The sequence below is a fragment of the Phocoena sinus genome, chromosome 13 (assembly GCF_008692025.1).
Source record: "Phocoena sinus isolate mPhoSin1 chromosome 13, mPhoSin1.pri, whole genome shotgun sequence".
Taxonomy (NCBI): domain Eukaryota; kingdom Metazoa; phylum Chordata; class Mammalia; order Artiodactyla; family Phocoenidae; genus Phocoena; species Phocoena sinus.
In genome coordinates this window covers 48,788,240-48,813,199 of record NC_045775.1, presented here as the reverse complement: position 1 = coordinate 48,813,199, position 24,960 = coordinate 48,788,240, and the positions used below count along the sequence as shown (strand labels likewise).

Here is a 24,960-nt window from a genome sequence, read left to right as displayed (position 1 = left end):
TTGGAGAACATGTATATGTCTTATAGATCACTGTACACCCAGTGAGTAGTACTATGTCTTATATGTAATACGTCAATGACAAGTCTTGTTGCTTGGCTAGGTCCTAGGAAGTACAATAGTAACACCCCCAGACCCTCCCCTCAGTAATCAGATTTTGGTCTGATTTCATTTTCAAATTTTGGTCCAGTTTGCCTGGAATTAATCATTCACAGAATCCAAATCATATCCATAAATGTATGTGATTATCAGTGCAAAATATCCATGCTTAAGGATGCGTATGAGTTATGCTAATATCTCCATCAAGATTTCTGAGTCTTGTATGTGTCACTTTCCCTCTTCCCAGTATTTACCTCTTTCAATGTGATGGGGCAACTTTAAAAGACAAGAACAAATTGCAAGTCCACTTAGTAGTTAAAAAGGAGATTCACTTTGTGGGACCAAAGAACCCCTGATAAGTGATGTGGGTTGGTCAGAGCTGGTTTCTGTGACCATCAGAAGGCATCAGCACCTTCTGTGATGTTGATATCACCCAACAATTCACATCCTTTGCAGCTAGTACAAAATTTTAGCTAATCTGAGGAGGCCAGGGTAATTGATGTTTCCCAAAGTGTGTTCCGCTAAACACCCATGCCAAGAGATACTATGAAAAAGAAAAGGAAGGGGACTGTATATTTAATATTTTGGGAGACACTCTCAGGGGACCATTGAGTTGCATAGATTTCCTTTACTGAAGAATTTCTCAAGGCTTTTAATATGCCAGTATTAATTGTGACTCTCCAAGAAAGGGTAAAAAGTTTAGTGTCTCCCATCTATATTTGACTATGGAACTCTGATTATTCTTTTTCTCAGGACATCTCTAAGGACAAGTGTTCAGGGAAACTTGGGAACTCTGCTTGGGGAACTCCGAAACACAGGGCCATGCAAAGTATATTGTATAGGATCAAGAGTCTCTCTAAGGATTTTAATCCTTAATATTAGCTATGTTGCTAATATTGCCATGACATAATATTAGCATAAAGCAGTTGTTGTGAATTAAAGACATGTCATTATTTTCATATTTTGCTGATAAGGAAATGGAGATGTAGAAAATTCAAGCAGATTTCCTAAGGTTTCTCTGTTGGGAAATGTTACAAAACAAGTACAAAACAAACAAACGAAATAAGTACAAAAAACTCCCAGGTCTGTCTGACCCAATCAACAGCAACTCCCCAAACTGTCCATTTTGCACTGGTTCTCACTGGGCATTCAGGGCAGAGAAATAGTGCTAGTTGCACCCTCCCTGTTCCTGGGCCAGTAGACTTAAAACCAAATCTGAGTTTTAATTTCAACACTGAATTAGCCCTTGAGGTGTAAGAGGATGACACCCCCTGGGGAACTTCACAATGAGTTTAATTCATAGCCCTCCACCCTGTCCAAAGAGGAAGATTGGCTTTGGAATCTACAGAGAATTTAACCACCACAGTCACTGGCATTTACTATGTGTTGAGTTTGGTAACAAATACTTAAAATCATATATACTTTATCTCATTTAATCTTTCTTCCCAATCCTACAAGTTTGGTAACATTATAAAGAAACAGATTCAGAGAAGTTAAATTATCAAAAATCAAATAATTAGTAAATTGAGGAGCCAGGGGTCAAATCCAGATCTGATTGACTGCAAAGCCCACAGACTTTTCACTAACCACTTTGTCTCCAAAATCTACAGAGATAATCCCTGTATAAATTTCTCCCGGAGGCATAAATGGATTGGGGTATGAAAGTGCCATAAATTTCCTTTATCTCCAAATTTACCTATTTCTGAAGCTGAGCACTGTGTTTTATTGTTGTGATCCAGAAGCGAAGAAAACAGGGGAGTCAGCCTCCCAGAAATTCTGATAAAATGCACCTTGACTCTGTCAGACTCCAGAGCTGACCTTCCTGTGTGCTGAAAATCAGCGTGGAGAAAGGGATTTATCTGGAGCTGTTACAGCCCTGACACTTAGGCAACCCTGGAGGGATATCTAGGTGCGTGTTTCATAGAAAACAGACCAATGATGGAACCCCTGTGGCACTGTTTTCTTCTACCCTCATCCAAAGTCTTAAGTACTATGGGCTTATTTTACTCATCAGGCTAATTATAAATGATTTAACACTATAATCTGGAATAAAACTTTTTATTCTTTGTAAACTGACTCTGTGGATGAAATATTTTCCTTCCCATTTCTAGAATACCTGTTATCATGGTTTACAGAATCAATGATTTTTACATTTCACAAAATTTCTAAGAAGATCTGAACATAGATGATGGCAAACAAAGGATAGAGGTTCAATGAAATGGTTAAGGGGGTCAATAATTTAACACTTTGAGAAAGTATGTAATATCAATTCTCACACAGATCTCTAAGATAGATTTCTTCATTAAAAATCTATTAAGAGTTAGAAGGAATTTATTAAACAAATTATTAATATTTCAGGGCACTGCTAAATAGCAAATTAAAACAAAGCTAAAGTAGCACAGAAAAAACATACTTTGGGAATAAAAATGAATTTCCACTTGACAGTTTTACCAAAGGCTAATTATTTCTAAAAGATTTCAATTTGGAATCTTAATTTTTTTTTTTTAAACCAGTACTATTTTGGGTCATGTGTTTCTCTTCTTAAGAAGGAAAAACACACATACACTCATATTGATGATTTCTATTGACTCTTTTTCTTTACAAATGCAAATCACCCTAAATTATAGTAAAAGAGTGCACGCTTGTCTTCCTCTTGACCACCACGTATGACCCCTGATGACCTTCAGTTTACAAATCTTTGTATTTTGGTTTATAATACTAGGTGTGTATTCTGTAAGTAATAAAATGTTTCCTAAAATGTTGAACAGATTACAGTCTTAAGGTTTATGAGATGTTTGCTTTATACCATATCAAATGAGTTTAAGCAACAAACTCCATAAAGTTCGGTTTTATCAAAAATTACTTTGAAAGACTATGCTTTAAATCCAGTCAAATATTTGGTCAATTAATTAAAAACCTGTTAAGTGCAGTCTGACAGCACTTGATTGAATTAGTAACACTATGGTAGTGTTCAGGCAGCTAAAGGGTTTATTAAGAGCCAGTAATTTGAATTCGGACATTTTTGAAGCATTACTTATATACGCAGAAACAATGGAGCTCATTTGTTTTTAATGCTTTCGTCCATCTATCCACATATGCATGCATGCATATACGCATCCATCAAATATTTCTTGGTATTTTGTATTAAAACACTGCAAGTTTCTTAGAGAGAAATTAAGACAAAATTGTGACTATTCTCAAAACAGATTAGTGGAGGATAGGCAAAGTCACAGCTGCCGATCTCTGAATTTTGTCCTTCATGTAATTATAATACACCATAGAAAATAATATGTGGCAAAAGTTGTGTCAATTTTAAGAGGCTCTTGAAGGATGAGAAGAATAGGGATATGTAGAGATACAGGCAGTGGGGACCATATTCTAAGATGGAGGACATAGGATATTATCCCCACGAGGACAACCCTAGAAGTAGGATTCTGCATGCAGGTTGTGAATTGAAGAGTGTGAGTAGCTAGGTTTGGAGGGAGTTTAGGATATCTGAAGTGGTCACCTTTGCTTCATCTAGAAATGTGAGTTATTTGAGCAGAGGAGTATTTTGATGAAAAGCTTTTGATAACAATTAGTCTGGTACAATTAGTGTGAGTTGGAGTTGAGAGATAGGAGACTATTATGACAGTCATTGGAGATGTTTCAACACAGGCTTGTGACAACTTGTAGGAATGTTAAAGGAGAATGAAGGAAAAAATGGGGAGTGGACTAGATTTTAAAGTACTTTCCATCCATGAGTTAGAGAAGTAGGATAGAAAACTAGGCTCTGGGTCTCACTCTCTAATTTGCATACTGGTTCCAGCACTCCTGACTATGACCTTAGGCAAATTATTTAGTTCTGCAAGTCCTCCAAGATTTACTCATCTGTAAAATAGGAATACTTTTAGAATCTATTTCACCATGTTAATGTAAGGTTTAAACAGGGTAACATATATGAAGCCCTTAGCACAGGGCTTCAAACAGAGAAGAGCTCAATAAATGTTTGCCTGTACTGTTATTTAATTTTTAGACATTAAGGTTCTGAACTATACTAAGAGAAAGGGGAGGAAATGGGTTAGGCAGAGAAAGGAGTGCTGAGGTAGCATTCATGGGATTTGGAAATTCACTTGATCATTAAATGTAGATCAAACCAGGGCAAAGGACCAGGAGAAGTGAACAAAAACTGAACATTTTAAGAATGCGTAACTATGATGATTGGATTGCTTCTATTCAAAATTAGAGAGATTTAAAAAAAGATTTCTCTGAATTTTCTTTTCTGAATTGACAAAGTTTTTAAAACTTAAATTTATGAATTAAAATATATATTTTGCGAACAGAATTGTTTTTAAATTGTTTGCTTCAAATTTGAGAAAACAATCAGGCATTTGACTTTTTTCCATCTGAGCTGAAAATCTTAAAAGTTATCCTTTCAACATGCCTACGGACACTGAATGAGCATTTGGTACTTAGTGCAACAGCATAGACTAGTGGTAGGAAGGAAGATTGTAACTAGGAGGCCTGGACGTTACTTTTTATCATATCCAGGGCCCTTTTCAGTTTTAGGCTACAATGAGAACAAAATGGAAACAGACTATTTGACAAATTAAAAAATAGTTTAAGAGGTAGTTATTTTAATAGCTTAAGGCTTGTTTATTAATGACCAGGATATTTGAAAAATGTTTCCTTTTTTGACTGCTACAATAAGTAGCTTAATAGCAATGGTTACATATTCAAATATTTTAAAAAGTAATTAATTTCCTCGAAAACTTTGGCTATTTTAAACAATCTATGTATGAAAACCTTTATCAGTTTTTAATTTGTACCCTGGGGGATAATGGTGTCATTTCCTTGTGTTGAATGTCCTTATCCAGATAGGTGCTATAAATCAGTCAGCGAACATGTGTCTGCACTACGGACACTGCTGAGGGAAACAAAACGAACGTGATCCAGATCCTGAATTTATAAATGTATAACCAAACGTGTGTACAACTTATACAATATGGACAAAAGAAATAAGTGCTCTTTTACCAGTCTAAAAAGCCATGGAAGCACAGAGGATGAAGGGGTTAATTAAACTCCTTTCTAGGAGGAGAAATCTTTGCAGGATTCTGTACTCAAGATATTGCCCAGAACAGAGCAGACATTCAAAAATATTTATTTACTAAATGAATGATTGATAAATAAATTAATCCACCCAAAATTGTGATTTAAAACAACTATTGTTTTATTATCTCTCATGGTTTCAGTGGGTTGGAATTTGGAAGGGGTGCAGCTGGGTGGTCGAGGCTCAGGGTCTTTCTTGGGGCTGAGGTTAGATGGGGCCTAGAGGCAGTACTAAAGTTAGAAAAATGGGAGGCCAAGCAGCTGGGGGCCGCTTAGACACCTCTCTCTCTTCTTATATTCTCATAGCTGCCATGTGGTTTCTCCTCTTGGGTGGGTTAGTCTTCCTCATGGCATGGTGGCCTCTGTGCAGTTGGGCTTTGTATACAGTTTCAAAGTTAACAAAGCAGAAGCTTCATGGTCTTGAATGACCTAGCCACAAAAGTCAATAGCTTTGTAAATGCCATACTCTGTTAGTCAAAAGAGTCACCAAATCAGCTCATTTTAAAGGGAGGGCACATAGACCTCATCTTTTGCTTGGGAGTAGTGTCAAAGTCACATTTAAGAAGAACATAGGGGAGGGAGGTAATATCGTAACTATCTGTGGAAAATTAAGTCACCACAGTGAATATGATGTTAGTTTTTAAGACATATAATGTAAAGTTCTTACATAACATTCCTTTTTGCCTTTTTTTAAGGAATATATCATGAAATCTGAAAAAAATATTCAGAAATGGATTTGGAATCATAAGTCAGTATAGATTATTTATGAACTCCTCAATTTCTACTCAGGTTTTTATGGTATTTCTCATAAATTATTATCTTTTAATGTGTTGAGTCTCCATTTAGGCTTTGTCTATGAGATTGTGTGCTAAACATCTGCAAATAAAATAACATATCTAATTAAGTCACTACCATGACCAAAAACTAATCTATCAAATCAACTCTTTGGTATCATATAACAACAACAAAGTGAAACAAAGAAAAACAAACATACACATAAGCAATCCCCCAAGGCAAGCCAAGACAAAAACTTACCACATCAATAATTTACTTTTCACTTGTCAACAAGTTGCTTTGATAGGGTATAGAAGACAGAGACTTATGACAAAGAATACATCTTGGATTTGATTTTACCAAAATGTTGCATGAGGGTTACAACTAAATGGGTTTTGTTTTATTTCACATGCAAAAAATCTCTTTCCAAGAGCTTTGTGAGATATGTGAATTATTTCAGGCCCGTATGATACCACTTGGTGCACCAGAGCAGTTTAACCCACCTCTTTCACTTGTATGAACCAATACCAAGAGAGAGTAGAAACATTGAAAGCCTGTAGTATAAACTGCAAAGCCCCTAATGACTGAGAGTATGGTGGTAATTGTCTTCTGACCATGTGACCATGTAAGCTATTCAGTGAAAAATGTGAAATAACAGATGTTCCCGTAATGTCCTCTGATTACTGGAACTTACAGCTCACTAAGGGAAATATCAAGCCCTTTATATATGTATATTATTATTTTTGTAAACGAGAAAGGTAAGAGAGCACACTTTCAAAGTTGACTTTATGATACTTTTTGGATTATAAAAAAATTGACTACTAAAAAACCTACTTTTAATGTTTTCTTTTTAAGAATTAAGTACCACACTTAAAACTTAAAGGTTTTTGTATGTTATGATTTGATTAGCATTTTAGAATAAGGATGCAGTCTGAAAAGAAAATATTTTGCTCTAAGTTTACCTTTATTATTGTACTTATGGGGAAAGAAGCTTATTAAAGGAAATATTCTGAAAATAGCATGTGAATATAGGCACAGCTGATAAATAAAACAAAATTTTATTTAAGCCATTATTAAAATATTTAAACATGCATTGGTGCTTAAGGTATAATGTTGCTAGTAGAGTCTTAAGGTTGTTTGCTGCTGAGAAACTGGGTGCTGATTTTATTTTCAAGAGATTTTTTTTTTTTTTATAAATATCTCATAGCATCACAAGAAATAATAGCTCAGCATCTATCTCTTCGGCTGCAAATAACTTTTCAGTTCATTCATCTCCTTCATGTGTTCTGAGCTGCTAGATTCAGACCTGGGGAAAAATATTTTTCTCTTTTTCTGCAGTATTTCTTGCTTTGTTTTAGTTACCTCAATAACTCTTTCCCTTTGTTCTACTTTGGAAGGCACAGCCATTAAAGAAGTTCACAACTTATATTTTCTGTCTGAGGCTCAGAAAAGTTTCTCAGCATTTTCTCAAAGGCACATGGGTAACCTTATCACTTATGAAATTCAGGCATAAACTCCTTAATGTTTTGGCTAAAAATAAGTACCTGATTCCTTTCCCATTGCTCAACAACATTCTGGGTAACAATGCTGGGTACAGAGAATCATGTAAAATAGAATTATAATTAAAATATTTGTTCTGGCTCATTCTATTGATACTCTTTTTTTCCCCTTTTAAGAGATATTAAATGCTTTCTTTTTCAAAATTAAAAATCAGTAATTTTAATATTAAAACTGCTAATTTAAAAAAAAGACAGGAAAAACCCCAAGGTACAATCTATAGGGAAACCCATTCTGCCCACCTGCCCACCCCCAGCCCAGTTTTAAAATGACTGTCCAGGGCTTCCCTGGTGGCGCAGTGGTTGAGAATCCGCCTGCCGATGCAGGGGAGACGGGTTCGTGCCCCGGCCCGGAAAGATCCCACATGCCGTGGAGCGGCTGGGCCCGTGAGCCATGGCTGCTGAGCCTGCGCGTCCGGAGCCTGTGCTCCGCAACGGGAGAGGCCGCAATAGTGAGAGGCCCGCGTAACGCAAAAAAAAAAAAAAAAAAAAAAAAAAAAGACTGTCCAGCCCAGCACGGACATTAGAAAAATTCTTTCTGCAAAGGGAGTGGAAAAGGACGGTGTGTGGAGTGGGAGGTAGCTTGGGATGCCTTGGCACCTGGGGTCCAGGGTAGCCACCTACCTGTAGGAAGGGTCAATCTGAATCTGCCCCAGAGGCTCTGGGCCAAGTCCAGGCCCACAACCTGGGGTCAGGGTTGGCAGGTCCCACTGGAGCCAGCAGGTTAGCAGGTGTGGGTCCATGTGAAAGACCAAGAAGGGGTTGGGGTCCTGGGTTTCAGCTGCCAGCAGGGCAGGTAGGAGGTGGTCGGGTAGTTCTAGCCTTCCTCAGTTGATCAGGACGGCCCAGGCTCAAGCTCTGTCTTCTGCCAGCGTCCTCCCATTCTTCTCAGATTCCTCTACAGGGCCCAGGAAATCCTTCACGTCCTCCACCGTGACGTCCCCTGTCGTTCCAGCGTAGTGTCGTCACTGGTGGTCGAGTTGGCGGACATGGGTGAGAACACGCTTCCATCGCTGCTCCGTGGAGCCAAGACGATGCCCACGGTCCTGTTAGCCTGTCTCAGCTCTGGCAACTCTGGGAGCCTGCAGCTGGCACCGGTGGCATCGCGGGGGCCAGCTAATGTCCAGAGAGCCGGGGCTCTGTGACGTTCTGGACGCTTACTGAGAAGCGTTCAAGCTCCCATGGAGAAATCAGGTAAAAACTGGCTGTGGCACCTGAAGACATAGGAGGTGACGCGGCTGTGTCCCCCTTCCGGCTACAGGAGTAGTAGTACACCTGGGGGTCGCAGGCCAGGCACCGAGAAGACGTGGGCATTGCCCAGGCTGGGGAGGCAGACCAGGCACGTCTTCGCATAGTCCTCTCAGGCCACGCTGGCAAGTGTAGCCAGTGCCACCTTGTGCACGGGACAGCCCTCGTAGGCCATCGGCCCTAACTTTGTCTTGGCGCTTTCCTTGGGCAGCGTGAACTCCTTGAACGGCCCCGCCCACCCGGTGAGCACGGCGCCCGCCCTACAAGTCCTGCGCCTGCGCCAGAACCCACGCGGCCTCGTCATAGGTCAGGCTAGGGGCGTTTGCGTGCGTCCTACGCTGGGAGTGGCGACAGGAGCCCGCGGGGCGTCAGCCGCTCCTCTGAGACCTTCCGGCGGCTCCAGCAGCTTCCTGACGCCTGCATGGCTGGAGCGTAGCAAACACGGAGTCCGAGTTGGTGTGTGGCTGCATCTCAAGGAACGTGCCAGCAAAGTATCATAGAAGTGCACAGCACCCGGGAGGGAGTCCTCGGCTGACCGGGGCTGATGCAGAGCTGCAGTGGCATCATCCCCAGGTCTTGGGGGCAGGCCTGCTCTGCCAGCAGCGTGTTGGCTTTATGAAACTTGCTCTTGGCATTAGCATTGCTACTTCTTGCCTGAGACTCAGCTCTTCCGCATGCGCCCGAAAGACCACGGCAATTTTGTAAGCAACTTCACCTGGGATAGCGGCCTCTCCATGGCCTGGGAGTCGTTGGGGTGAAGAGTTCACTTGGCCAGACCAGGGCTCTTGCACGGGTAGTCAAAGAGGCCAAAGCCATGACTTATGCCAAAAGCCACAGGCTGCACTTGGCGTGCTGCGAGACGGCAGGGATGGCATCGGGTGACAGCACTGAACCAGCACATGGGCTAGAAGCCGGAGGCCAGGGCAACGGCCCGGGCGCAGGATCAGCTGCCCACGGTCCTTCCACGTGAAGCCCTCGCGGTCCTGGAGGGGGTCTACGCTGGCCACGCTGACTGCCTGCTTCTAAGGCACGTTGATTAGCTCCAGCACCAGCACCTGGCCTGCAGTGCCGGCCATCACCAGCTGGGCTGTGTACTTGCAGAACGCCAACTTCTTTCTGCACGCTGAGCAGAGGATCGTCGCTGCAGTGTTAGAAGCAGCCAATCTTAAGGAAGGGCGGCCAGTCGTCTACTGTGGCTTAGGCCAGGTTGTTGGCATGCGTGCTGTCCGTCTGGAAGAGGCCAGCAGTGCTCAACTTGCCGGATGGTTGGGGCGCCACAGTGGAGGCATCCCAGAACTGCATGATGCTGTCCTCATGGCCAGTCAGCAGCAGCCCTTGCTGCGATGGCTACGGACTAGGTTCTGATTCCAGTGATGGACCAGCTCGTGGTGCAGGAGGCTGGCTGGGAGCTCTGCAGCTCGCTAGCACTCACGATGTGGGCCCACAGCTTGTCTGGGACATTGGCGACATGGGCTGAACAGGTAAGAGTGGACAGAAACTGTCTTAATATTGAACATTTACAGGAGAATAATTTTTCTAGTCCTTAACCATACCATTTCACATCCAAACATGCTAGGCCACTCAATGAGGAGTTGGGCGTATTCTTTTTTTTTTTTTGCGGTATGCGGGCCTCCACTGCTGTGGCCTCTCCCGTTGCAGAGCGCAGGCTCAGCGGCCATGGCTCACGGGCCCAGCCGCTCCGTGGCATGTGGGATCCTCCCGGACCGGTGCACGAACCCGCGTCCCCTGCATCGGCAGGCGGACTGTCAACCACTGCGCCACCAGGGCGTATTCTTTATTTGAAACAGGCTAGGTATGAAGAAAGATGGAGGAATCAGAGTATTAAAGATGGATTCTACTCGAACTGTCTGTACTGCAACATCTCTTAGTTCATACCAACAATATTGTTATATCTACCACTTGCAATTTCTAAGTCATTTTCTCATTAAATTAGCGGTTGAGCAGGTGTAGCTAAAAGTGTCTTCAGTCACTTCTGCCTTAATTTGAGAGACTTTTGCAAACCATTGAAATTTAATTTTGGAATCTCATTCAGTAAGCTGGAAAAACAACAATGGCAAACTGGTGTTTTGGTGTTGCTTTTACATTTGGTGATACAGTTAGGGCTTTTATTACCAAAGGAAAGTGATAACTGTGAAAAAAATCATGACAGTTCTAACAATTAGTAGATTAAAGGTTTTATATACATTATCGAACTCCCCTCAGTAATTCTGGAAATAAGAGAGGTGTAAATGCTGCTATTTGTGTTTTCTACAGAAGTCAGTAGTATTAAATTATTAAAAATATATAATATATATTTTACATGCAAATATATATACAGTGTGTGTATATACACACACACACACACACAGAATGAGAATAGCTTATAGCTTAGTTTTCCCAGTTTTTCAACTTTCTCTTCCTCATCAATGGTTTCCTTCAAGGATGTCTTTTATATAAAGCATCCTAGAATGTTCTGTTTCCCACCTCATTTATCATTTAGTTGCCATGTTTTATTCTTTGTTTCAATTGGCTAATGGTAAGAGATCGATGGTCCAGTACATAAACAAACTGACCAGAAGGGCTAGAGAAGACACCATGAGGCTCAGAACAAAACCCTTCTTACTGACATTTCCCTTATGAACACGGCCTGCTGAAAAGCTGTTATTGAATCAAGAATATATCACCAGGGCTTCCCTGGTGGCTCAGTGGTTGAGAGTCTGCCTGCCAATGCAGGGGACACGGGTTCGTGCCCCGGTCTGGGAAGATCCCACATGCCGCGGAGTGGCTGGGCCCGTGAGCCATGGCCGCTGAGCCTGCGCGTCCAGTGAGAGGCCTGCGTACCGCAAAAAAAAAAAAAAAAAAAAAGAATATATCACCAAATGGAGGTTTGAAATTGACCACTCCACCACACACTCACCACAGTTGCAAAACTACTGCCTTGAGTTGACATCTGTCTTCTTGGGTTCCTAGACCTTGTCACTAATCTCACCATTGAGCAAATATAAGTACATCTGCTTTCCAAGAAAGGTTCCTTTGCATTACAAATATTATACTATAATTTCTAAGTTAGTGCAGTAACCCATAAACATTAGCGTTGCTCCCAAACTATGCTGAATGTACAGAGTAAACCATGAGTCACAAAATATTTTCTCCAAAGCCAAGCGCATCCTTCATGTGAACAGTTTTTAAAACTGATACAGACACGCTCATGAGCGACACTGTTGCTAATATTTAGAACTTTTTCTGACCTTTGAAACCATTCTCCAGCATTAGGTTTCGGGTCCTACAGTGAACTGAACACAAAGCTTAAAGATGAACAAATGTAAATTAAGATAAGTGTATTTTCAGTAAATATACTGGAAGGGTATGCCAAAGGAAATTTTCACATTACTTCATTTTCTGAGCTTGAATTTTTGCTTTCTTATATAGACAAGTGCATACACACACACAAACACAGTCACACATATACCTGTTGGTATACACATGCCTTGTGTTCACTAAAAATGGGCTGACATTCTGGATTTGATGATTTTCAGTGGCATAGCCTAACCAAAACTTTATCAATCGGGAATTTTAAAAGTCTGTCTTTTAGGATCTCCACTCATTCCCATCAGGTTTCTTTCCGAGTAGGTTCCCTTCTGCTGGTCAGAATCAACATTAAGAAGCATATTTGCTATCAGGTAGATGTCAACATCTGTTTTAGTTTTATTTTTTTTAGCAGCAGGACAGCCCAGATTTTCTTTGTAATTTATTTTTGATATCACCATCATTCCATTTTCTCCATGCTTCCCTTTTGAAGTACATTTAAATCTTCCTTAAAATATAGTGAGCACTCCTCTAGAGAACGCCTAACTTTATTTTAGTTCCTTTGATTTGTAATGCATAGCTTTAGCAGTCCGTCTCAACATATTATTTGTTTTCATCTCACTTGGTTCCTTCCTTCCAAGTAATCCATTCGGTAACGTGTCTTATAAATCTCCCATAAACAGAGGTAGTTTTTAAAGAAAACAAGAAAACAACTGTGGGAGTAAATGTGTTGTCCTAATTGACAGGTGTTTTGACCACTAAACCACTTTTAAATTCTCAAATTGATGTATTTGTGTGTGTGTGTGTGTTTTATCAGTCCTCCATGCTGTGTTGCCTGCTAATTTAGTTCAGTCTACTATCTAGGAAATAACTCCTTTCTTTCCAAGATCCAGGTCATTACTGTGAATAATTAAAAAGCAGGGCTCTACCCTATTGGTAAATTCTTTCCACCTTGAAATAATTCCGTTGCCTGGCACAGCTGTGGTCATCATGCCTGACCCTTCACCCAGTTTTCAGGCTCCTTTGCCAGCTCCCTGCCTATGGTGGGTCTGCACTTTAGGTACTCACTTTCCTTGCTGATTTCCTGACAATATAAGTATAATATTAAATGCACATGCAGTTCTTTACCGTGTTCCTCTTTTGTGCCAATTATGTATCTTGATTTTGTCTTTTGTGTCTATTTTTTCCTAACTTACACAGACCTTCTTCTCCAGCAAAATCGAATATGTGCAGCATCAGTTAGTGTCCTGCCCCAAATGTTCTCTCTCGCGTCTCTCAAGGTGCAAGCTTAGTGCTAGACTTTCCTTTTTTCATGCTGCTTAGAAATTCTATGACATTCATTGTCTGTGCTATTTTTGGTAGATGCCCAATAAATCTTTCTGAATTGAAATATGTATTTCTTTCATTAAAATATAAGCTCCTTGGGGACAGGGACTGTGCCTTAGTGCCACTTGCAATGTACATTTGGTATTAGGTATTTTAATTTTTTTTAAGAAATTTATTTATTTTTTGCTGTGTTGGGTCGTCGTTGCTGTGTGCGGGCTTTCTCTAGTTGCGGTGAGCGGGGGCCCCTTTTCGTTGCAGTGCGCGGGCTTCTCATTGCTGTGGCTTCTCTTGTTGAGGAGCACGGGCTCTAGGCACGTGGGCCCAGTAGTTGTGGCGCACGAGCTTAGCTGCTCTGTGGCATGTGTGACCTTCCCGGACCAGGGATTCAACCTGTGTCCCCTGCGCTGGCAGGTAGATTTCCTAACCAGTGCGCCACCAGGGGAGTCTGGTATTGGATATTTTAAAAACCTATTTTTTTGATTGACAGATTGGTTTGATAAGCTATTTTCCTTGAGTTTCTCTTTTTTAGAAAGGTCAGACTTTTGTCTACTCTTACAAGTCGTCTATTTCACATGGTAGTTCTGTAAAGGGATTTAGCTCTTTCCTTACTATGTCACTATCCTTCTTCTGGCTCTTCTAGATTTTGCTGTGTGTATCTTATGGGGAAAGAAAGCATTTGTCCAGTCTGCTTCTTTATAGGAATAACTGGAAGGGCAATAATTCGGCATTTGTTAGTTTTTAAAAAATGGAAGGAAGGGGAGGCTTTTAATTGTATGGGAAATTTAATTAGATTTAGACTAATTAAATTCATTTTTTGTATTAACATGTGCACAAATATTATTGCATCTCGTTAGATTTCATTCTTCTAGCCTTACTGAACAATATTCAGTAGTAGTTTCAGATTACAATAAGTTCATTATGAAGATAAGGTGGAATTAGTGTAGGAAGCTCAGCTGGTTGAAGGGGTCTGTACTTTAATTACTGCAGAGGGTGTGCATATTAATTACAACACAAGTGATATTTACTGTACCTCAGGAACATATGACAGGGTAAAGATACTGACAGCACCAGCTAATAAACTCAGTATGATAATGAGGAGAAAAGACCATAAAAATAGAAGGAAATAAAATTATTCATAAAGTATATTGATCCCAAAGTAAAGACATTAAGCTCTGATGAAGGGCAACAAAAGGGAAGCTCCTCACTTTATCAAACAAATAACCAAAGTAGAGAAATGTTAGCAGGGAGACAGATTGTCATTATCCTGGTCACATGATCACACTCCAGAGAGTACACAGGAGCCATAAAATGGGAGATTTTTAATAAATCAGCAGAAAGCCATACTGTCACCTGCAGGAACCGAGGTCGCAGTGGCTAAGGACAGCTCCTGGGAGTGGAGAAGTCGGATATGCTGCAGGGCAAACAGGGAAGGAACCGCACGCACACAAAATCTGGTTCAAGAGCCACTGTGCCCTCTGGAAAAGAGAGGGGGCACCTACAAATACTCTGAAAATAGTTCTCAGTAGCAACCCAGAGGCCATCACTCACTTTTCCCTGTGGTTTGAAATCACCAGCTGTGATTTTGAGATGGTGAAGGGAAACCAGTGGGGCTTGGTTGGATAATTGTTCCCAGGAAATGCTCATTTCTGCCATGATCCTGTCTAAATCTATACAGCTCAAAGGAAAGTTCAAATTTTGGCCTAGAGTGGTTAAATCTGAAGTTTTATTTGTTTTGTTTTTACATGGGCCTTCCAAAAGAATGGTCATTTTTAAAACAATTATTTAGTCAACTACTAGCAATTATAAACAAGTTTATTTTAGAAAAAAAATTGGCCAACATGCTGATTCTTCATTTACATTAAATAATTAATATAGTCATGCTTTTGCTAAGTATGTATTTGTTATTTTGGAGTTTATTAGCCAGAATCTGCCAGATACTGCTCATAGTTGACATATCATGGAAAGAAAGGATATTAATTACCTATTTATTGTAACACATGAAATGATGATGTGGACCAAACTCTTTGAATAGCTTTAAGTTAATTTTATGAGGAAAACATTTTTTTGTGGGCGTATGTATGATTTTACTGTATATTGGAAATATGTGATATATATTTGTATATGTGAACTTGAGTGTGTATATAATAGAATATGCAGTTCTGGTTCAAACACCTCCAAAGAATAAATTATTATTCACTAGAACCTAGAGAAAATGGAGAGAAGGGCATACCTAGGGCAGTACATAACCTGGGCCTGCATCTTGGTAACAAAATTAGAGTCGTCTGGAGACAGAAGACAAAAGAAGAGAGTCCTCATTTTGGTTGAAATCCATAAAATCATGAACTGAAAGGATTAGACATCAAATTACAGAATTAAATTATGGAAAAAATCTCACTTTGCAACTTAGGCAAGACAAATACAAGGAATAACTGATTCCCTCACATCTGAAGTATTTTAAGTTATGCATCCTGGAGCAGAAGTGACGATAGCCCTGGACACTATCATGAAGTAGGGGTGCCATCCCTTGTTTCCAATTTCTCCCTCTGCCCTTTTCAGGGCCTTACTTTTATCCATCCCTAATATATTCCTGTGGTTTCACACTAGCTTTTCTCTCCTTTGGTGGTGGGTTGAAAAGTTGTTTCACTCACATTAAGATGAAATATATCCAGCGATATTTTTATTTTAATAGCACAGTGCTTCATGTAAGCTCGCATGTTATAACTTGACTGTTAATGAAGTAGTTATATACAAGTAGAAGAATCCACCTGAAATTGCTCAGATGTATCAAATATGCATATGACCCACATGAAAGGTCAAACATAGAACATGGGGAAAAGAGGTGGTAATTCAAGTTTTATAATTGATATTGTTGTGCAATGGGTTACTTTCTTTTTTTAAAAATTTTTATTGGAGTATAGTTGATTTACAATGTTGCGTTAGTTTCAGGCAAAGTGAATGTTATACATATATCCACTGTTTTTTTTTAAAGATTTATTTTCCATATAGGCCATTACAGAGTATTGAGTAGAGTTCCTTGTGGAAATGGGTTACTTTAATCAATATATGTGTGACATTACAATGTTAAGGCACAAGGCTATGGGACTGTTTGGTACCTGGAACGTGGTGGGTTGGTGTTTGATACATATTTATTGAATGAATAAATAACAAATGATTGAATGAATTGACCTCAGGTGGTGTTTGATCAGTCTTTGAAAATTATTGGCAGTGTTTCTGCTATGCCTAGTGAACTGGGTACTGGCTGTTACACTGGCCTTGGGCTTTTGTGCTAGCAGGTCCTAATTACAGTATCTCTGTCATCACCTGAGATGTGAATGCTGGCTGGAGGATTACCACTGTTGGGTGGCTAGGCCCTTGCCCCGTGTTTGGATGTAAAGGATGTAGGTCATAATGGGAGATTGATGCACTTGTGTTGAAATCTGGAACATGAAGCTGTCTGCATCTCACCCCTTGGGAGATTCAAACAGTTATGATAAATATAAATAGCTTTAGCAGACTTTCAGTTATCAAGATGTTGATGTATGTTTTCTTGTTCAAAATATCCTGACACTTGGAATCAAAAGAATGGTTTAGGTGCATACCAATTATATGTACAAGCTTCTTGGGAACAGATGGGAAATTCCAAGCCTATGACCCCCTATCAACTAGGATTTAGTCTGGGCTTAGTTGAGTATAATTCTGATTTTCTGTTAGTGTTTTTTGGGTGCCTGATATAACATTACTTCTCTTTGACAAGGTTGACAAATTTTTTCCTGAAAAAATCATACTAAGAGGAAACTCAGAAGGTTCCTGCTGCCCTTGTGCCATCTCATTGCCCTTAGCTTCTTCCCTTCCCTCATATACATTGCTTCAGTGATCTGTAGTTCATTGTTCACCATTATTTTTCATCCTTTTCCCATCTATTGATAATTTGGTTCTGATACTGTTTCTGCAATTGATACTTTCTCTTTTACGTGTTCTTACCTTACTGGTTAATTTTTTAACTTGCCATTCGGGAACCGCTCTTTTCTTTTTCAGCAGAGAAAGAGTTGAGTTTATTGAGAAACTAGTTTAGGGACATCAATCGATCAATGTCCATTTAAGAAAGGTCAGTCTTTAGCTTCCTTCATTTATTTCTTCTTTGAATTATGAGGAGATAAAGAATAATTGATGCAGGTATTAAATAGACATGGAGTCTGATGTTCAACATGTTGGAGAAAGCAGAGGATTTGGGAATTAAAATAGCAGTGAGACAAAATGGGTTGTATTACCTAAAGATTGGGATAACAGCCTATATCATCAACTTAAGGAAATTGTTAGTTTTACATTTGAAATAAGTATATGAGCAATCTAACCACACTACATTGGTTAAAGTTAAATATTTAAGTTTAAACACAATAAGTGACCTTTAAAAATATGAAATTACATTTGACCCAATATGCTTTGTAATCTCTACAGTTACAGGGAGCCACAAAACCCTTGTGTTTCAACTACACAGAACATCTTGTTGATTTTCACTGCAGTGGAGTGAAAATTAGAGAAATTTCCCAAAGTATTTGAACCTTAGTGCAGAGTTTAAATCCTTTACGCACCTCAAGCTCCAAGTAATTTCATAGATTAAAGTTTCAGAAGGTTAAGTTTCTGGTATAAAAAGTTTGTGTTTGTGTACATTGATAATTAGAAAAAAGCATTTCATGAAAATCTGAGGAGGTGTGATTGAATAGATAATTAAAAATCGTAACATTCTAATCAATAAAAGAGATGGATATGATTGCTCTTGCCATTCTATTTCTTGGACCTTGTAAATCTTCATAAATCCTTTTCCTTTTTTTTTTTTAAGATCATGTTGTATATTCATTACCACAAAGTGGGAGTCATAGTCAAGGTTTCCTGTAAGTCTTAGGTTGTAGAGCTCCAACGAATGTGCTAAAGTAATAATTCTTGAGAAACCTCAAAAGTGCCTCGTAGAATATGGTATTAATAGAAATGGAGGAACAGAAAAGGCAACCTGTGATGGAAAATTCACAAATCTCTTAGAAATTGGATCAACAATGGATCCAACATCACTAGGATCAACAAATGGATCAACATCACTAGGAATTCTTGAGAAGGGGGAAGGTGCTGTGCTTGTATTCGATTTAACAATAACAAACACCAAAGCAAAACTGATTTCATTTGGGAAGGATCATTTTTTCAGTTACCTTTTCTGAAATAATCCCCACCCTCTGTTCCCTCATTCCTGTTACAATTAGTCATTACCTACTGTTGCTTGTGATTTGTTGGCAGTCTCTAACTGCAATCTGTCGCTCTGTGACAGATCGATTCTTTTAGCCCAGACTCATTCCTGAATTCAGCCAAAATTAAAAAGAATTATATATATGTGTGTGTGTACATACACACACATTATATTCCTCTGGCTAATGTGGGAGATCATTCTTTAAAAAGGTGCTTTTAAGGGAGACCATTAATGAACCCTACATGTATACAGCAGGAGTGAACACTATTAAGTGACGCCCTATGCAGAATGGGTTCAGAATGCAGATGTGTAGACTGTGGACTTTGAAGTATATTCTTTTAAGTCGTCACTTTTAAAGGAGATAATTTCAGAGCAATCTTTTTGTTAGAGAAGAGGTGTTGCTTCTGAGCCTACTGAAGAGAATTTGTAGAAATCTTGTTTATACCCACACACATAGATGTATACACACACCACTGCATTTAAATAATTCCAGTAAGATTCATATTCCTCGGGTTTTTTCAGAAAAAGAAATTAAAGTTTTGTTGCAATCAATTTAACAGTCAGAGCTTTGGTGTAGCAAAATATATGCTTCGTAGCCCTTCAAAATTTATGCAGTTTGTACATATAGATATATGCTGTATATATTTTGAAGTGATTCGTATGTTGAATTTTTTTCCTCACTTAAAACCATGCCGCATAATTGATTGGGAGAGTTACTGTCGTCACAGTCTATTTTTGCAGCAAAGCAGAGGCTATTTGAGATGCTTGTGGGTTTTTTTTTTTTCTTAAATGCTTTTACTTTTGCAAGGAAAGGAAAAACTAGTCATTATATAGCAAGATACTATTCATTGTTGGTTTGTTCTGAACAATGCGGAATTAAGTAACGTTATCGCGTGACAAGATCAATATGTAAAAAAACACATTTTCTCCATTAGCCTTTGGTGTTACTGTGGTCTGACTCAGTGCAACTGTATTTGGTGAAACACACACACAATCATACACGCTCATACACTCACTGACATTTTAAAAATGTGTAGTCTGTTGAGTTTGCTACCTTACAGATCCAAGGAACAGCTTGCTTCTCAACATTTATATATGTTACCTCAGTCACAAGGCCAGGGCCACAAGAGTTGCCAAATTAAGGAAATTGGTGGGCTAGTGAGGAAAATACTGCTGAGCCAAAAGGCAGATGTTTCACCGTATGTTACACATTGGTGGAATACCCTCAATCGGTCAGCATCATTTTCTCGAAGTATAAACTAGCCACTCTCCTGGTTCCTCTTTCCATTTCAGGTTTTTAAAGGGGCCCCTTGTTTGGCTGCTGGAAAACTACCAGCTTTCCTCACTCTAAAAATAAGACAAGGTAGTCATTCATGACCACTTGAGAAATTTACTTGAGAAATTTCTTACCGCTTGAGAAATTTACTCTGACCACTTGAGACATACTTAAAAAATCTCTTTCAAGCTCAATTTGGAAGGTGGCTGCAGGTATTATGGTCATCATGCAACTTTACAAATAAATCCATGACAGCTGATACAGAATTTAAACAGTATATCAATATATGCATGCCATAGGGGCTAGTAAATAGCATAGGCAGGATTAGGTTGCAAAATGCTTGCATTTTTAGTCTAATTACTCTTCTTATCAAATCCTTTTATGAATAAAAAGAAAAGTCCTTAAACATAGAAGTGTGGAAATTGAGAACTGAAAATGTTACTCCAAGTAACCAAGGGATATAGAAAGGGGCAGCTCTATTATACTTTGTTTTGCATTATTACTGCCTTTAAAATCATTTAGTGTAATCTTTTTCCAAAATTATAAGGATTTTTCTTTACAATTAAAAATGTTTTTTACAATTTTATAACTTTACAGACTTAAGACTAGAAAAATCATTTAAGTGAACGCACTGATTCATTGAAACATTACATAAGATTAAAGTCTACTTTTAACATGATATTGTACATAGGCTCTAAAGACTTTATCAGATTATTTGGATTTTACTAGATCTGAATAAATAGCAGAAAACACACAGTAACTAATTCAAACATATTTCTTTGTTCTGGTAAATTACTACATATGCTTCTAGCTCCCTAGTATCGGTGGTTCTATAAAAGGAGAATTTCTTTTTTTTTTTTTGCCATCCCAGTGTGTTTTATCCACCATTTAAAAACACATTTGAAATATATTGCAATCGTGTGAGAAGTGACATAAATACATTTGGTGATTAATATTTATTTGATCAACTGTGAGTGCAACAATATGACTTCTAATTTGAAACCACACAAGCTTCCTTTTCAGCAATCCTGCCTTTCAGAGCCTTTCATTTGCTATAGCACAGGCTGATCTTGGAAAGAGAATCTGTTAGACGTACTTTACCCTACCCTTTTTCCAACTTAACTGTTGAAACAGGACAGTGGGCATTTAGCCCTATTTCCAGGTGTGCCATATTGAAACTTGTAAAATGTGTGAGGGGATGGGGAAACTCTTAGACTCTAGGCCTCTGGGTGATTCCGGAGAGCTTGGCCTGTTGACATTTGTTCCAGGGTGTGTGTATTTGAAGGTCTATATTACGTTGTCTGCAATATATAAACATGCTCCCATACATATTCTGTAAAAATGGCAGAGTAGATGTCAGGAAGGCGTCTCCCAATGTTAAATAATGCTTCTGTTCTTTCTCATATGGTTATTCCTATTGTTTTATTTCTATCCCCTGTGCTCGTGGTGTCTTTTGTGGTGCTTCAGCTGTGATGAAATGGCGGGTGAACAGCTTCATCCAGAATTGACGCCAGCTGGTTTGGAAGACTGGCAAACCCTCAACTTTCCCTCTATCCACCACGTTAGAGATTGACTTTATTATCTGCTGTAGCTCCACGCCATGCCCAGTCTCCAGTGGCCCAGAATGCAGGCACATAACACAGCCCCATTCACCATCGCACTTATTTTGATTTAGTCATAACTTCAGGAATTGCCTTTTAACAACAACCTCAAAAAAAGTGAGGGTCATCTACTTCTAATGCTGGAAACCCTGTGATAATCTGTTCCATGCATTCAAATGAAAATATGACTTCTTGGCAGAGAATAGCATTATAATGTAAAATCCCATATGCTGTTATACAGTATGTTGCAATCTGTTTTACGGCTGCCTCTATTCTAACGAGTGAATACTGCCAATAAAGCAATTGAAGATAACACTAATTGCTTATTTCTGTGATCCATAATTTTTATGGCTGCCTTATAGCTCTTTAGTCAAATAGATGCTTTTTGGCCTTTAAGATCTAGAACTCATGTACTGTAGCAGTTGAAACTGGAAATGTACATGCTGGCCTGAGAGGCTTTTCTGTACTTGATGGATAGGATTCAGCAGAAAAATAATGGAAAGGTGCGAAAAAAAATATAGAAGTCTTAAATGGGCTCTGACAGGTCAACACAAGACTTTATCAGTACTTAGGTAACTTTAAATAAATGTATACATATATGGCTGTGTATGAAACAAAATTAGGCTGTTAGGTCTTCTTTGCCTTCATGCATTTTGGGGCCTGTTGAACGCAAAAGTAACCATGGAAGGCGTTGGTGGTGTGTGAGCACAGCTAGTTGGAGACTGTGTTTGATCTTGGCCTTTTCCACATACTGACTTTGTGATCTTGAGCCAGTGATTCAGCTTTTCTGAGTTTAGGTTCCTCTTAGGAATGCTGTGATGACTAACTGGATGGGACACGCTTTGATGACTGTAGAATACTGTACCCATGTTAGTGATTGTCTCTGCTTGATCCCTGTTTGGGGCCATCATGACATGCTTTCTCATGAATAATCTTACAGAAACTCCAGATTATACAGCATTTGTCCAAGAATTTTTCCAGTCTTTTGCCCCTCAAAGACTGTGGGCCAGCAACACTGGCCTCCCCTAGGAGCTTTGTAGAGATGCAGGATCTCTGTCTCCACCCCAGACCTGCTGACCAGACTCTTGCCTTTTATCAAGATCCTTAGGTGATTAGTATACACGCTTGTCTAACGTACCTCATAGATGAGGGAGTTGAGATGCAGCAAGGTGAAGTGATTCACAAGAGGTCTGTAGTGTGTTCAGAGTTAAGCTGGGACCAGAGTCCAGGTGTTCAGACCCTAAATCCAATCCACACTTGTCTCCACCTTAAAATAGAGAAGGCTTAATTTTATCGTGTGACAGATTTCAGATTAACTACATAGGCTCAAAAGTGGGCAACATGTTTGTAGCTTAAAATAGTATAAGTCAGAAAAGCCATCTGTTTCTGCTTTATTTGGTCAGATAGCGAAAATAAAAATCAAAGCAATCAATAGGTTGTATTACTGAGCTTAAATTATCTATAAAATGTGTCTAGAGTACCCATAGATTTCTATTCATGAAGTTCAGTAGACATGTTCTCAAATTCTCAGATGGAAGAATTTAAGATATATGCCCTTAAAATCAGACAAAGTGCATGTGCAAAGATCACAGGGACCTACTATTCCAGTTTTCTATTTGTATCCAGCTTTCTAGCTATTATGATCTCTTTGGTAGGAAAAAGAGGTGATGCTTATGTATAAATATTTATTTATCCTATTCCAACAGAAATATACAATGTGCTGTGCCCAAATAGAAGTGCAAAAGGATTTTACAAACAATGGCTTAACAATGCTCACAATTCCCTGATGAGATATATACTGTAGTTCTACCAATATATATATGTTATCGGACACACTGGCAATGTTGCATTTATTAAAAGCTGAGCATTGTGAACTACATATAAATTATTATCTCATATAATAGTCACCAAAACTCTATGGGGTGCTGTTATTATCCTCATTTTATGAGTGAAATGATGACCTCAGGTTGAGAGATGTCAAGAAAAGAATGTGCCCAAGGACACATAGCTGCAAGATATAACAGAGGGAGAACCCTCAGGAATGAGGAGTTTAAGTGAACCTTCTAAATTAATATTGTGACTTGGGGGTAAAACTTCTGAGTCCTAACCCCTCATGTTCTACTTTCATTAGAGCTCTTCTCTAGACCTGAATCTCTACTGTAATTTCATGCAGTGAGGTTGGGGTGGTGGTGGCCTTTTCTCCCTTTTGCACCCAGCACACGGATGGGTGGGACAGCTGAGGCCCCGGACTCCTCAGAGGAGCCTGCAGCCGTGGAAGGAAGGAGCCTTAAACTCGTCTCCTCTCCACAGTCAGATCTGCTTCCCCAGAGATGCCGAGTCTAGGTTCTTGATTCAAAGGCTCTTGTTCTCTAGAACTGAGATTGACCACAAATAAGGTTTGTAGTATAAATGCCAACATACTTGTGAATGAAAAGTACTTACTTTTAAAATACCTACTTTTCATACTTAATGAAATCAGCTGTACAAGCTTTCACAGAGAAATGAGTATTGAAGACAAAACGAGGAGACAGAGCTACCCAAAATGGTTCTAGATACAGCTGTGGGAGCTTTATGACTGAAGGTGCAGAGCCAAAGAGAAATGCTTGAGAGAAAAGCAAGGAGCACGGATGAGAAAGAACCAGAACGAGTAATTGAGAGAGTCTAAGTAAAACGCTCATTAATAAGCAAAAGGTAAAATGAGTCATCTGGAAAAAGAAAGAAATCACATGCACCCAAGCAAACTCATGATATGCACCCCTATTTCATAGGACACACTCAGCTCCATGCTGATAGTCTGTGTGTGGAATCTCTAAAGCTGTACCCTGCCAAATGTTAACTGTTAGTATGTGCCGAAATCTCATCATGAAAGGAATACGATCAGAAAAAGGAATATTGCAACCAGCTGTAACCTATAGCTTTCACCTCTCATGCTATAAGAGACAAAACCTGATTACTTAATTCCAACACTGTGTAACACCTCACAGAAAAAAAAGGCAGCACTTTTTCCCCTTGGATTTGTTATTTTCCTTTATATTAGATGACTAGATCCTACCTTATCTTAGAGTTCCAGTTTTGACTACCTGATTTTTTTAAACACCAGGGAAAAGATCAATTTAAATATCTCCAGCCTCCCAGCATGATATTATTTGAATATATTGCAATATTTATAATACCCTGTTATAATTGAAATTTTTCAGAGAAAAAAGTAATAAATCATCTCTTGGATACAAAAAAAAATGGTAACCTATCACAAAATTCTGACTTCTTAGAAGAAACCTCATGCAATGTGTAGCGTGTCATGGTTAGAGAAACAAAATGATCATTCTTTCTTCTTTAAATCCTGGTTAATTTTTGAAACCTTTCTGCTTTACTTTAGAAATAGGACTCTAGCATTGCCTTCCTGTTGGGCTCTGATCAGCTTGATTTTTCTGCTACACCAAAGGGCTTTTATTTCAC

At 39.2% G+C, this 24,960-nt stretch overlaps 1 pseudogene; it reads right to left on the bottom strand.

The window, feature by feature from the left end:
• Window positions 1-8,365: 8,365 nt before the first annotated feature.
• LOC116764015 overlaps window positions 8,366-24,960 on the bottom strand; it is a 124,052-nt pseudogene continuing 107,457 nt past the window's right edge.